General features: G+C 46.0%; 1 protein-coding gene across 1 annotated transcript in view; it reads right to left on the reverse strand.

Annotated features, from left to right (window-relative positions):
• rasa3 (RAS p21 protein activator 3) overlaps window positions 1-15,034 on the reverse strand; it is a 138,761-nt gene extending 123,727 nt beyond the window's left edge. Inside the window, exon 1 of the mRNA XM_078221484.1 lies at window positions 14,967-15,034. The gene's annotated coding sequence lies outside the window, so the exon portion shown is untranslated. The remainder of the gene's footprint in view (window positions 1-14,966) is intronic.
• Between the last annotated feature and the right edge of the window lie 678 nt (window positions 15,035-15,712).

A 15,712-nucleotide genomic window follows, 5' to 3' on the forward strand; every position in this document is an offset into this window, starting at 1 on the left:
AAGGTTACAGAGACAGGGAGGGGTGAAGTCATGGAGGGATTTGAAAACAAGGATGAGAACCTTAGTTCTATCTTCGCTGGTTGGTGACCCTCTCACCATTGAAAACAATATCTCATTTCTTACTCTATCGAAACTGTTCATAATTTTGAACACCTCTATCGAATCCTCCCTTAACCTTTTTAATTCCCATTTATATTTATCATCACTGGTTTGTCCTGGGGCCTGAAGGGTTGGAAAGGGCTCACCCAGATCCCATTCTAATAAATAAACTCTGCATCCTCTCAAGGACGGCACGGTGGCACAGTGGTTAACACTGCTGCCTCACAGCATTAGGGACATGGGTTCAATTCCAGCCTCGGGACGAGTGTATGTGTGGAGTTTGCACGCTCTCCCTGTGTATGTGTGAGTTTCCTTCCACAATTCAAAGATGTGCAGGTTAGGTTGATTGGCCATGATAAATTGCCCTTTAGTGTCAGCGGGATTCGGAGGGTAAATATGTGGGGTTAGGGGGATAGGGCCTGGGTGGGATTATTGTCAGTGCAGACTTGCGGGGCCAAATGGCCTCCTTCTGCACTATAGATTCTATGATTCTATAAGGGCCTTGACTTCCCAATGTGCTGCCCAGAATCGGACACAATACTCCAACCAGGGCCTAAAGTTTAGAAATATTTGGCATAATCTACTTGATTTTTTTACTTCATTGGCCTGATTTGAACTCATTCAAAACCCATTCACATTACATGGAGTTAAGATGGGACCGTGACTCTATAAAGCCAAAGTCCTGTAAGCTTTGTTAGCATCCTTGCCAACTTATCCTACCACCTTCAAAGATTTACATATGTGAACCCCCAGATCCTTCTGTTCCTTCACCCCTTTTAAATTGTCCCATTTAAACTCATGTTTCCTCACCTTGTTTCTTATCACTAAAATTAATCACTTCACACTTTCCTGCCCATTTCAACAGTCTGTCTAGTGCTTTTGGAATAATGCTGAGCCTGAAAGAGGGGGATCTGATAGTGGGAGCCTCCCCTTCAAAGAGTAACTATCCAACCAAGGATATTAAATCTTAGTAATCACTTGGTTTTGGGTCATAATCTATGGTTCAGTGAATGAATTAACCTCTACGGGCACATTTTCTGTAGACTTGCCACCGACCACAATCATAGAGTTGTTCAAATGTTTCTGCTCGGCACTCCAGCCCACATGAAACACTTTGCTCAATAATGTTGGTCAGTGATGAGTACACAAATCAAATTTAATTTTGTTCTTCTCCTGGAAAACAAGCAACATCAAAACAACTAGAAAATGCAAGGAAGGACATTTGCAAGAGGTTCAAGTCTGATCATTTCAGGTCTTCTCAGCACTGGATCAGAACAATATGGGGTCTTGCCAGCAGTCAGAGGGAAGAGGTAACCTTCAGAGTTTGTGAAGAGCAATCAGCCATTCCTCACTTTGGTTGGGAGTGGTGGATATCACCCACAGTGAGCAGTTAAAGAGGAGCTCTGGGAGTCATTAGAACCAATTAATTTGATGCTATTTCCTCTAACCACTGGTTACACATTAACTTGAGACAACAATTCTGTTTCCAATCTTCGAACTTTCAAATCAAAAGAAGACTGTTTATATCCTACACCATGAAATCAATATTACTTAATCCAAATCATTGAGTTTAATATCAAATCCCCACTCTGTTGCGTTGCTTAATCAAAAATCAAATATATTGTTTAAAATATTGGATAATAAAGTTACTTTGAATTTCCAGCATTTGACAGTAACCCAAGAAGAACGTTGCCTTGTTTGGTTAAGCAATTTTTGAAACATTTCCCTGTGGTGACGATGCACAACACGGTGCAAGCTGGAATATTGCAGACACAGGGAGTGGAGTATATCGTTTCAAAGGAAGGAGACTGGGAGCCACGGAGAGGAGGAGGCTGTCAGGAGAAGTAGGGGCCTGGAGCAGAAAAGAAGTTACTGAGATAGTGGACAAATTCCTGCGTGATTTGGAAGCTGGGATTGGATATTGATGAGGCAGTTGAAAGATATAAGTAGCACATCATTGCTACCACTATTGTTCGATGGTTTACAACAAAACACTAACTTGCATTTATACAGACTATTTAATGGTATATAATATCCTAACATATTCTACAGCAACGGTTTTCAAACAAACTTTAACACCAGACAAATATCTCGGAGGGCTGTAGGGCAGCAGGAGATTGAGGTATCAGAGGGTTATCTTATTGATGGATCAACAAACGGCAGCAGGGAATGTTGCTGTGGTAGGCAGTGCCTGCCTCCTACCACCTTATAAGGTAAGTCCTCACTCCATAGTGGGCTGTCAAGAAGAAGGAAGTTAAATGAAAGATTGAAACAGCCTGGGGCACTGCCAAAGGTCTGGGAGAGAATTTCCCCAATGCTGGGGAAATGACAGGGGTTGTGTGCAAGGACATAAATAGATCAAGACAAGGCAAGGAAAAAAACTTCAAAATGTTGGCTTAAAAAATAACCATTCAGAAAAGAAATGGCAGATTGCACTTTGCATAGACAATTTTCAAAAATTATTTGTGCAAGAATTGATATTGAAGTTGGCTGGTGATGGTGATTAAGGGAGTGTTACGCTGCAAAGGGGCCAACGTGCAGATGCTTGAGAACTCTATGGAACGGCTCAGGCTGTCCCTATCACTGATTAGTTTTCTCTCGGTGATTCTCAGTATCGAAGTTCCATTGCGCCAGTCACACCCTTTCCAAATATAATGCAAACATCCACCTTCTTTCCAATGGTTTATTTCGGATTAGCTTCAGTACATATAGAAGCACCGGGTCACCATGGCTGCTTTAATCCTGGAGGTCTGTGTGCAATTTCACAGCAATTGAACAAATGTCTCAGAAATCCAATTGGCTGGGAGGAACTGAGAACCTCCTGGCAGTGCAGTGTTTGGGAGAAAGTTGATCAATGTGATTGCAATATCTCTGAGGTTGAAGTGTGCACTGCAGAAGGCGGCCACTCGATAAGTTGATGATCTTGATGAGAAAGGCTTTGTTTGGGCATTTGCAGATGGGTTGCCAATGTTGGTTGAAAGCCCTGCAGGAGCATTCCTCACATGACCCGCCCCCCCCCCCCCCCCCCCCCGCAGTCAATATGCCCATTCTCATAATGACCCACCTACCTACAGGAACAAACTCCTCTTTATCCATTTGGATCATCCTTCTGTAATGACTTCAATCAGGCCATTGAGGTCGGCCTATTGGAATATGAACTCCCTGATTAAGGAATCAATTAATGGATCAATCAGGGAGTCTTTTCCTTGTATTTAACTGGGAGTGTCAGTTCCTCTGGCACTCCCAAAGGTAGACTGCTGCCTGATAGCACTCTGTGTACTGCTGTTGGAATTGTAAATAAAGGGATTTTGGTGAAGGGACTTCTGCCTCCGAAGACTTATTACACTTCCCAGCCAGTCATCTCACCAAATCACCAATACTTCTGTGACCAATGAACTGGAGTTTCAAAGAACAGAGCAATCTTACTGCTCCCAAGTTTTATCTCCGAGGCGTTACTCATAGCAGTGTTCCGGGGATTAATCCTGAATTCCTGGAGATTCCAGGGCTTTCCTCAAAGGGTAACTAACTTAATCCCACAACACAATGTCCTCCTGCAGTGCAAATTCTTGCCACATTTTGCATGTCCTGTTTGGCACCTTTATTGGCTCAAAGCCAACACTGATCCAGAGACCTTAATTACCTCATTCCTGCAATGCAGCAACAGGCTGATCAGGGCAGATGCATACTCTCAAGCTCTGAGGGCATGGTGGTGTAGTGATTATATCACTAGACTAGAAATCCAAAAGACTACAAACCCAGAGACCTAGCATTCAAATCCCAACCTGGCAATTTGAAAATTTAAAATCAGATTTCAGTAGAAGTGACCATGACATTGTTGGCTTGTCCTGAAGACTAATGTCCTTTAAGGATGGGAACTTGTCTCCCTTACCCAGTCCGGGGGTCTATGTGACTCCAGTCCCACAAAAACACTGTTACCTTTCAACTCTCCTCCGAAGTGGTCCAGCGAGGCACTCAGTTGGATCAAGCCCAGGCACCAGCAACAACAACATCAGCCTTGCCAGCAATGCCCACACCCCAAGAATGAATCATAATGACCTAATGAGCTTCCAAAGTACATGAAATGTTGCAGCTCTTGCTTTATCCTGTTGCTATTCAAAGACTCTTTGCCTCACCGTGAACGGAATTTGTGCAATTCATTGTGATCCTCGCTAAACAATTCCTGCTACAAGATTCTTGGGTTCTTCTCAATCACAGAAAAGAAACATCACTGCCCTCCCATACCAGCAGCGATCCTCACACTCTCACTAGTGTTTACAGCGAGCTGCTCAGGAACAGTGATGTGACTGAGGGAAGCACGCATGACCATTGTGTCTGTCAGCCGTGGAATTCCCTCAAGAGACCCCAACCTCCCTATATGTGGGGGTAGGGCCTGGGTGGGATTGTGGTCGGTGCAGACTCGATGGGCCGAATGGCCTCCTTCTGCACTGTAGGGTTTCTATGATTCTATGATTCTATGATATGATCCATTAATCACACCGCCATCGGCAGCCACACATTTAGTTGCTGAGATCTGAGTATCTGGAAGTCCTCCTCTAAGTCTCTCCACCTCTTCCTCCTCCGCCAATACACTCCTTAAAACACATCTCTTCAGTCAAGCTTTTGGTCACCCACCCCAATATCACCTGATGTGGTTTGATGTCAGATTTCATTTGGGACATTTCACAATGTTAAAGGCACTATATAAATGCAGGTTGGTTTTGTTATGTGGGCACCTGATTTGATCCCATGTCTGGTCAGTTTGATCAAGTAAGAGTTTTAACAACACCAGGTTAAAGTCCAACAGGTTTATTAAAACTCTTACTGTGTTTGCCCCAGTCCAACGCCAGCATCTCCACAGTTTGATAAAGCTCAGAGTTTTTAAAAGCATCAATTGTTTGTGAGACGGGATTTTCTGAGAAAATTGCAAGGAATCCAAACCAAGACACTGGAGATGTGGCGAGTTAAGGAGGGCTTTGAATAACCGGGGATTAGATTATTTACCACAATGTTGGAATCAAGGGGGCATGATAAATCATAAAGAGAATGATCAGGGACTGCTAAATTGCTGAGTTTAAAGTTTATTTATTTATTAGTCACATGTAGGCTTACATTAACACTGCAATGAAGTTACTGTGAAAATCCCCTAATCACCTGCACGTCTTTTGGACTGTGGGAAGAAACCGGAGCACCCGGAAGAAACCCACGCAGACACGGGGAGAATGTGCAGACACCACACAGACAGTGACGGGAATCGAACCCGGGTCCCTGGCTTTGTGAGGCAACAGTGCTAACCATTGTGTCGCCGTGTCGCCTTGCAGGAATTAAGATATCTTTGAAAATTTACTGTCAAAAATAAACTTTAAATTGTTCCAGAAGTGTTTAATTAAAGTTGCAGCTTGTGACTTCTCTCTCAGCAGTGATTTTTGTATGTCAGTGATGTATAGGTCAAATGGAATCGGATAACAAAGTTATGGTCACTCCTGCGCTCTATGAAGCCGGATAAAGAATACGGAGCATCACCAGGTACAACATGCATTAATCAGTGTGATATTTGGATCATTTCAGGGTCATCTGCAAAGTGCCCTGTGTTTTCAAGGTGACAGCCAGGGATTGCAATCTTCAGGAACATGGGAACAGGAGGAGGCCATTCAGCCCATCGAGCCTGCTCTGCCATTCAATACAATCATGGCTGATCGGACACTTCAATGTCTTTTACACTCACTGTCCCCGTAATTCTTTACATTATTTTTAATCGGAAATTTTGTCTTACACTCAGCAGGTTGGGTGCTTTAGTCTCACCCAAGCCATCTCAGCACAAAATCTCAGCTGACACTTCAGTGCCGGTACTGAGGGAAGGCTGCACTGTCAGAGATGCTGTCCTTCTGGGATGTAAAGAATTCTGCAGCGCTGTTTCAAAGAAAAGCAGATAGTTCCTGCTGACGTACTAGTCAATATTTATCCCTCAACCAATGCCTCAAATTAGAATTTCATATCATTTATCGCATTACTGTTTGTGGGATCTTGCTATGCACATATTGGCTGTCACATTTCCCACATTACAACCGTGTCTACACTTCAAACAATACTTTATTGGCAGTAAATTGGCTTTGCTGTCATGAAAGGTGCTACAGAAATGCAGGCTTAGGTAAAGTTCTTCAGGCGGAGTGTGAATTGTGAGCCATCATTTCATTGTTCGAATCTGGTTAGGCATCAATCGAAGGGATTCTGCCAATGTTCCGGCAAAAAGTACCATTCCCTGAGGCAGTTCCCAGGGCGGCACAGTGGCACAGTGGTTAGCCCTGCTGCCTCACAGCACCAGGGACCTGGGTTCGATTTCGGCCTTGGGTCACTGCCTATGTGGAGTTTGCATGTTCTCCCCGTGTCTGCGTGGGTTTCCTCCGGAAGGAGGCCATTCATCCCATCAAACTGCACTGATAACAATCCCACCCAGCCCCTATCCCCGTAACCCCGCGTATTTACCCTGCTAATCCCCCGACACTAAGGGGCAATTTAGCATGGCCAATCCATCTAATCCGCACATCTTTCGGACTGTGGGAAGAAACCGGAGCACCCGAAGGAAACCCGCACAGACATGGGGAGAAGGTGCAGACTCCGCAGACAGTCACCAGAGGCCGGAATTGAACCCGGATCCTTGGCGCAGTGAGACAGCAGTGCTAACCACTGTGCCACCGTGCCGCCCACTTAACTCTAGTTAAGCACCTTGGGATATTTTGTTGCATTAATGGCACTATAAAAATGTAAGTTGTTGTTGTATCCCCCATAGGATCAACAATTTTATTGCCTACTGTAAAGCAACCACACTTTTCAATTCTGCTATTTTAAGCTGGCAGGTGGTCGCCTTGCTGTGACAATCACTTTGTATCTGACAGAGTCAGGACCTGCAACACAATTTTCCAATTGGGTTTTAAACAGCTTTTCAGAAAGCCAAGGACATCCTGGAACATCTTCCCTGCAGCAATCTGTGCTGCGTTCCACCCCTCCCACACTTGGTGCACACTCCCTGGAGGTGAAGCTGAGCAATAGGATTGACAATTCGTAATTTTCATTCCATGGTTTAACAATGGGACAGAGTTAATCCTGCTGACAGCAGTGTGAATCAGATACAGGCACCATCTAATTTATCAGTGAATTGAAAGCTACACCTATCCATTTGATTACACCTGTACAGAAATCCACTAGTTAATTATTAAATGTTCTAAAAAACACATCTTATAAAGAAACACATGCAACCCCTTACTTGAGGAAAGATGTCGTGGGATTGGAGGCAGTTCATGGGAGGTTCACTGGATTGATTCCAGAGATGAGGGGTTTGTCGTATGAAGAGAGATTGAACAGTTTAGGCCGATACTCTCTGGAGTTTAGAAGAATGAGGGGAGATCAAACTGAGGTATTCAAGATGATAAAAGGTTTGGATAAAGTAGACGTGAAGCAGATGCTTCCTCTTGTGGGGCATTCTAGGATGAGAGGTCTTAGCATAAGAGGTAGCAAATTTAAAACAAGTTGAGGAGAAACTACTTCTCCCAAAGGGTTGTGAATCTGTGGAATTCGCTACCCCAAAGTGCGGTGGATGCTGGGACAGTGAGTAAATTTAAGGAGGAGTTAGACAGATTTTTAATTGGTAATGGGTTGAAGGGTTATGGGGAGAAGGCAGGAAAATGGGGATGAGGAGCATATCAGCCATGATCGAATGGCCGAGCAGACTCGATGGGCCGAATGGCCTAACTCTGCTCCTATATCTTATGTCTCTACTATGTTGGTGCTGTGAGCAAACAAACAGTTTGGGGGAAATGTGTAGAAATCCTTGGCTTCTTGGATTGAACTCTACATGGTGAGTGTTTTATTCCATCCTCCTGGTTACTCAGGTGCTGAAATTTGACATTTCAACATCAAACTCCACAGCTAATATAGAAACTAAAGCAGGAGGAGGCCATTCAGCCCTTCAAGCTGCTCCGCCATTCACTTTGATCATGGCTGATCATCAAATTCAATTCCTGATCCTGCCATCCCCCCATATCATTTGATTCCTATAGCCCCAAGAGCGATATCTATAGAAACACAGAACCCATCAACAGAGCTGCCCATTCCCACTTCTCCACTGAAACTAGCCTGTATCCCTACTTTATCCCCATAAATGTTACCTGCGGCTCTTGCATCTGAGTCAAGGTTATGGACACACGTCCCAATCCAAAACCTGGACACAAGATCTAGGCTGACTCTCCAGTGCAGTATTGAGGAAGTGCTGCCCTATCTGGGGTATTGTCTTTTGCATACAATGTTGAACCAAGGCCCTGCCTTACCTCTCAGGTGGGTATAAAGAACCCTTTGGCATTCTTGAAAGAGGAGCAAGAGAGCTCTCCCCAATTTCCTGGCCAACAGTTAAAACATAAAAGACAAATTATCGCCCACCCTCACTCATTTCACCAATCTGCTCGTGTCCTCCTGATGTCTAGTATGATCCTTCTCACTGTTCACTACATTCTGAGTCTGGTATCATTGGCAAACTTTGAAATGATGGTCCAGTATACCCAGGTCATTCACATCTATCTGAATAGAACAATGGCTTTAATACCTCCCGCTAGGGAACAGCTTTATACTCCTCTTCAGTTTAAAGAAATAACTGATCACCATTACTATCCCTTAGCCAATGTTGTATCAATGCATCACAGTCTCGTTAATCCTCTGCGCTTTAAGGTGGTTTAATGTAACTAACAAGTATAGGCAGGACGGGCTCAGATTCACATCGTTAACAGAGATTGCACTGAAAAAATAATTCAACGTGTAAATCGCTTTTAGATACCATTGTAAATATCTTAGATGTGGTTAAGTTGTCACTGGCTATATTAACCAGTGCTTGGCCACAAACTGGACACACAGGTAACACTGCTGGGATCCTCTCCTCATCTCCAGCATTACGTCAATCCAGACAGAAACACAACGGTTAGCAACCGAGGCCACAGGTCTAAGGGATTGAATCAAGGAGCGGATGCTCGCGTACCCTGAGCTGTTAGCCACAAAGTGAGTGAAAACCCTTCAGCCCAAAGCAATACATCCATCCAAAGTAAACATACGCTCCATTTCTCCAGCTCCCTCACTCATTGAACAGAGCACTGCTGCATTTCAAATTATGATTCATTGAACATTAACCATCTGGGACATCCCGGGAATGCGATAAGGCAATTACAATGGGCGGGATTTACTGTGCAACTGAAGCTGCCCGGCAATGGTTGGCGACAGAATCTTCCGATCCCGCCACTGTCAATGGGCTTTCCCATCGAATGGACTCCTCACCCCTGGGAAACCCGTGGTGAGGGTGGGGGGAAGGTTTGGCGCCATTGGCGGGACCAGGAGATCCCGCTGGCATGAATGGCCAGAAAGTTCCAGACAACATCTCTGCATCTCCTCTTTTAAGACCCTCCTTATAACCCATCCTCTTGACTGATTTTTCGGCCTGTCCTCATATCTCTCAGTGTGGCTCGATGTTAACTATTGTCGCGTAATTTTAATGTGAAGCACCTTGGGCTATTGGGGCAGCACGGTGGCACGGTGATTAGCACCGCTGCCTCACAGTGCCAGGGACCCGGGGCGGCATGGTGGCACAGTGGTTAGCGCTGCTGTCTCACAGCGCCAGGGAGCTGGATTCAATTCCGGCCTTGGGTCACTGTCTGTGTGGAGTTTGCACGTTCTCCCCGTGTCTGCATGGGTTTCCTCCGGGTGCTCCGGTTTCTTGCCACAGTCCAAAGATATGCTGGTTAGGTGGATTGGCCATGCTAAATTGACCCTAGTGTCAGGGGGATTAGCTAGGGTAAATGTGTGGAGTTACGGAAATAGGGTCTGGGTGGGATTGTGGTCAGTATGGACTTGATGGGCCAAATGGCCTTCTTCTGTACTGTAGAGATTCTATGATTCTGTGATTTTACGGTATTAAAGGAGTTGTCAGAAAAATCCAACTGATTCACTAATGTCCATGATGAAGCTGCCTTCCCGACTCCACGTTGAGCCCACGGGCGCTATTTAAATGGGATGATGGGGGTTTCACCCATTGCTGAAGGGCCTGCATGATTCCCGCTTCACCTCTCTTCAGGAAGGCCGCTATTCAGGCACTTAACCGGATAGTGCTGGACCTTCCCCAGGACCCGGGTTGGGGGAGGGGGGAGGGGGGGTGGCGGGCAGGAGACCCACCTGCCGAGAGCCGTCAACCAATCAGAGGTTGGCAGCTCTATTGGATGGCAATGCCACTGGGAAGATGGTACTTGCTGCTGGCATGGCACTCACCCAAGGACCTGGCACCTTCTCCTAGGCCACAGGTGAGTGATGGTGGGGGCAGGCCTGTGGGGAGGGCTGTTGCAGGGGAGGGGAGTCAGCAGCAAGGGCAGGGGCAGACTCTCCCCCTTCCCAATGCCTGGCCCCTTTGAACAAGTGACTTGCCCTGGAAGCCCAGAAGCAACCCGTAGATTGTCCATCAAGGTCCTTGCATGGTGAGCTTCACCCCCCACCACTCCCCCGTCCACTGCTGAATTGACATTTGGGCAATGGGATTAAGTGGGCATCAATTGCCCCACACCTGATTAGATGCCTCCCATCAACAAACTCAGCATGGAGGAGGGCATTTATTTTATTCCCTATGTGATTCCAACACAACAGTTTTGTCGGAATCTCAGCTGCCCTCTGAAATGGTATAGCAAGTATAGTACTGAACCTCTAACATCAGTTCAGGAAGAATGCCCACTGCCTTCTCAGGGCAACTAGGGATAGGCAAGAAACGCGAGACTAGCCAGGGCTGCCCAAATCCCGAGAATGTTAAAAACATTCAATTTGTTCTTTCTTTTGATGAGATTCAGAGTTGTTGGAAATGCGCCAAGCGGATGCTGGGGATAAGAGGATCAGACGGGCCAAAGGGAATATTTTGGGTGGGGGTTTTGAATGAAATTCTGGGGTTAGGAGGGTTTGATGGGTCATCTCCTGTCTAAAATTGCGACTGTGTTTATAAGTTGCAAAGTTTATTAGTTCATCAAAACTAATGTAAACATATTGTACCATAATATTTACCAACAATTAACGGATTATTTGCTTGGTATTAAAATAAACTGCCTCTCAATTATGTTATCTCGATGTAATGTTTCTGCTGTCCTTGTTTGCTAACGTCCCATGCTCTAGAGATCAGATAAACATCATAACATGGAATTAATTATTGAGGCAGAAAGCACATACAGGTACACGGAGCACAAACTGGGAGAGCACACCTGATTTTATTTGTGAGCACTGATGTTCTGTATTTAACAACACCAGGTTAAAGTCCAACAGGTTTATTTGGTAGCAAATACCATTAGCTTTCGGAGCGCTGCTCCTTCGTCAGATTTCCACTCCATCTGACGAAGGAGCAGGGCTCCGAAAGCTAATGGTATTTGCTACCAAATGAACCTGTTGGACTTTAACCTGGTGTTGTTAAAACTCTTACTGTGTTCACCCCAGTCCAACGCCGGCATCTCCACATCACGTTCTGTATTTTGCAATGGGCAGAATGTCAGTTTGTCTCAGCGAGAGGGGCTGCCAGCTTTTAGTTTTCACCCGACCCTGTTCAGAAAGGTTCATTCTCAGGATTTGGGCAGGGCTGGAACAGGGAAGCATCTGGTGTCCATTCCTCAGCTGCCCTGTGAGTGGCTTGCAAGGCCATTTCAGAGGGCATTGCTATATTGGTGTGGGGCTGGAGTCCTGTGTTGGCCCAGTTTGGATGCACAGGAACACAAGGCAGTCATTCAGTACCTCAATCCTGTTCCGTCATTCACTTAGATTGCGGCTGATCTGGATCATAACTCTATTACCCGCCTTGGTTCCATACCCTTCAATCTTAACCAAACAACAATCGATTAGTCTCCGTTTTGGAATGTTCACTTGAACTCCAGCCTCAAAGGCTTTTTGTGGGGACAGCGTTCCAGATTTCCACTCCCCTCTGTGTGAGCTAGTGCTGACTGACTTCATCCCCTGAATGGCCTGACTCCAATTTGAAGGTTCTGTCTCCCTCCTGTTCTGGACTCCACCCTCCCCCCCCTCCCAACCCCACCCCCCCCCCCCCCCCCCCCCCCCCCCCGCCGCCGCCGCCCCCCCCCCCCAACAAGGATAACTTCCTGAAAGGATATTTTTGAACTATTCAGGCAGTTGCGATGATCCAACAATTTAATGAGTCAAGTCGTATTGATTTGATCTGTGGATTATTGATTGTGACGCTCCGTCTGATTCTCATGCAGCAAAGCTTCACAATCTCCTCACCTGTGATTCAGTTACTGATGTTCTCTGGAATGGTCAGACAGTCTTGCCCAGCTTCAGCTGGACATCTGTGTCCATCCATAAAGCAGCAGTGCGACAGGTAACTGCACTGTCACCAGGCGTGAACCACACATCCAACATCTGTGAGTGCTGGTGAGACCACACCTGGAGTGTTGTGTCCAGTTTTGGTCTCCTTATTTGAGGAAGGATGTTGCGGCATTGGAGGCAGTTCAGAGGAGGTTCACCAGATTGATCCCGGGGACGAAAGGGTTGATGTATGAGGAGAGATTAAACAGTTTGGGTTTGTACTCGCTGGAGTTTAGAAGGATGAGAGAGGATCTGATCGAGGGATATAAAATTTTAAAAGGGATTGATAAAGTAAATGTAGACCAAATGCTTCCTCTTATGGGGCAATCTGGAACAAGAGGTCACAGGGATAGGTTGAGAGGCAGTAGATTTAAAACTGAGATGAGGAGGAAATACTTCTCGCAGAGGGTGGTGAATTTGTGGAACTCGCTGCCCCATCGCGCGGTGGAGTCTGAATCATTGAATGGTTTCAAGAAGGAGATGGATATATTTCTAATTTAAAAAGGGATAAGGGGATATGGGGAACAGGTGGGGAGGTGGATTTGAGACTAGGGAGAGATCAGCCATGATCTGATTGAATGGCGCAGCAGGCTCGAAGAGCTGAATTTGCCAATTTCTGCTCCTAATTCCTGTGTTCCTATCTATGGTTGCCCAAAATAGCTGCCACAGTAGGTAAAATATGTGGGGATATGGGGGTAGGGCCTGGGTGGGATTGTGGTCGGTGCAGACTCGATGGGCCGAATGGCCTCTTTCTGTACTGTAGGGTTTCTATGATTTCTATGAGTTAACACAAAGAACAGAGAACAGTACAACACAGGAGCAAGTCCTTCGGCCCTCCAAGCCCGTGCCAGTCATGATGCCCTATCTAAATTTTAAAAAACCTTCTGCCCTTACTTGGTCCGTATCCCTCTAATCCCTCCCTATCCATGAACCCAGGTGTGAGCAGCAACTTTCTAATTGCTGGGATAGATGGCTGTCTAAGTCCTTTCAGCCACCGTGCACTGAGGGATGGTAAATTTGTCAACAATGCCTTGGCTTTATGCCTTAAGATGAAATGTGCTTTGCAAATACAAGGGGATTGAAACCGTATTGAGGCAGCTCAGAGAGGGACATGCTGCAGAAGGAAAGTTGCATTTTATTGCACTCTCTGTAAGTTTTGAATTTGAAAGGTTTTGACCGCCCCCCCCCCTCCCCCCCCCACCCCGCCCCCACCCACCCAGGCTATGTACCTGACATGGGATGGATACTGTAAATATCAGGAGTGTCACGGTGGCACAGCAGTTAGCACTGCTGCCTCACAGCGCCAGGGACCCGGGTTCAATTCTGGCCTTGGGTCACTGTCTGTGTGGAGTTTGCACATTCTCCCCGTGTCTGCGTGGGTTTCCTCCAGGTGCTCCAGTTTCCTCCCACACTCCAAAGATGTGTGGGATAGGTTGATTGGCCATGCTAAATTGGCCCTAGTGTCAGGGGGAGAAGCAGGGTAAATGTATGGGGCTACGGGAGTAGGGCCTGGGTGGAATTGTGGTCGGTGCAGACTCAATGGGCTGAATGGCCTCCTTCTGCACTGTAGGGATTCTATGAATTGTATCGAGGAACCTCAGTGTGGAACACACTGTGCAGAGACAAGTTGAATTTTATTGTACTTTCTGCAACTTTCAAGTTGAAATGTTTGGCTGTGTGCTCTTACAAATGTTATGAATAACGTGTATTTTGGGGAGAAAGAATTGGTGGTCTCCAACCCTCTGTAAAACATTGGCTTATCTGAAACCATTCTACCCCATGTAAATTGCTGTGATTGCTTGACATTCTTGTTTGTCCTGATGAGTGCAAGGTGAAAAGTTTCCGTAACATGTCTCTCTTTTCAGCAAGATTCAAGAATAATGTCGGGAAACAGAACTGTGGAGTGAACTTAGCTTGGTTATGACTCCTGCTCCGCCCAAGACCGCAAGGAACTACAAAGGTCGTGAATGTAGCCCAATCCATCACGCAAACCAGCCTCCCATCCATTGACTCTGTCTACACTTCCCGCTGCCTCGGAAAAGCAGCCAGCATAATTAAGGACCCCACGCACTCCGGACATTCTCTCTTCCACCTTCTTCCATTGGAAAAAAAATACAAAAGTCTGAGGTCACGCACCAACCGACTCAAGAACAGCTTCTTCCCTGCTGCCATCAGACTTTTGAATGGACCTATCCTACATTAAGTTGATCTTTCTCTGCACTCCTAGCTATGACTGTAACACCATATTCTGCACTCTCACCTTTCCTTCTCTCTATACTCTATGAACAGTATGTTTTGTCTGTACAGCGTACAAGAAACAATACTTTTCACTGTGTCCCAATATGTGACAATAATAAATCAAATCAAATCAAAAGTGTAGATAGTTAAAATGTTGTTTCCATGGCAACATCAGTGGTTAGTCAGTGATTGCTGCTGGGCCATACTACTCGACAATAAGACAATAAGACCATTAGCGGCAATTTCACCCAATTTCTCACCGAGTTGCAGGGCTGGGGGAATGGACAGAGGAGTGGCACCAGGTGAATCGCTCCTTCAGAGGGCCAGCACAAGCACATGGGGCCGAATGGTCTTCTTCAGCGCTGTAACTGTTCTTTGATTCTATGAACTGCCAGCTTGTAAGAATGCTGGAGGCAGGAGTGAGCCAGACAGAGCAAAAGGGTCTCCAGAAATAGAGAACTCTCTGTGGCAGAGAATTAACACCACAGAAGAAGGAGCAAAAGGGAAACAAGAACAGAGAGAGACAGCGCAGGGACAGCAGAGCTGATGCAATAACAGCTGGGCTGTGGAAATCACTGACAAAATAGAAACACATTTCTGCATTGGACAGTGTGAGAGAGAGTGAGAGGCAGAGTGACTGAGACCGAGAGACACAGAGAGAGAGAGAGAAGAGAAACAGAGAGACTGAGACAGAGAGACAGAGGGAGAGAGAGAAGAAACAGAGAGAGAGAGAGAAGAGAAACAGAGAGACTGAGACAGAGAGACAGAGAGAGAGAAGAATCAGAGAGAGAGAGAGAAGAAACAGAGAGGCTGAGACAGAGAGACACAGAGAGAGAGAAGAGAAACAGAGAGACTGAGACAGAGAGACAGAGAGAGAGAAGAAACAGAGAGACTGAGACAGAGAGACAGAGGGAGAGAGAGAAGAAACAGAGAGAGAGAGAGAAGAGAAACAGAGAGACTGAGACAGAGAGACAGAGAGAGAGAAGAATCAGAGAGAGAGAGAGAA

Source organism: Mustelus asterias, chromosome 10, assembly GCF_964213995.1.
Source record: "Mustelus asterias chromosome 10, sMusAst1.hap1.1, whole genome shotgun sequence".
NCBI lineage: Eukaryota > Metazoa > Chordata > Chondrichthyes > Carcharhiniformes > Triakidae > Mustelus > Mustelus asterias.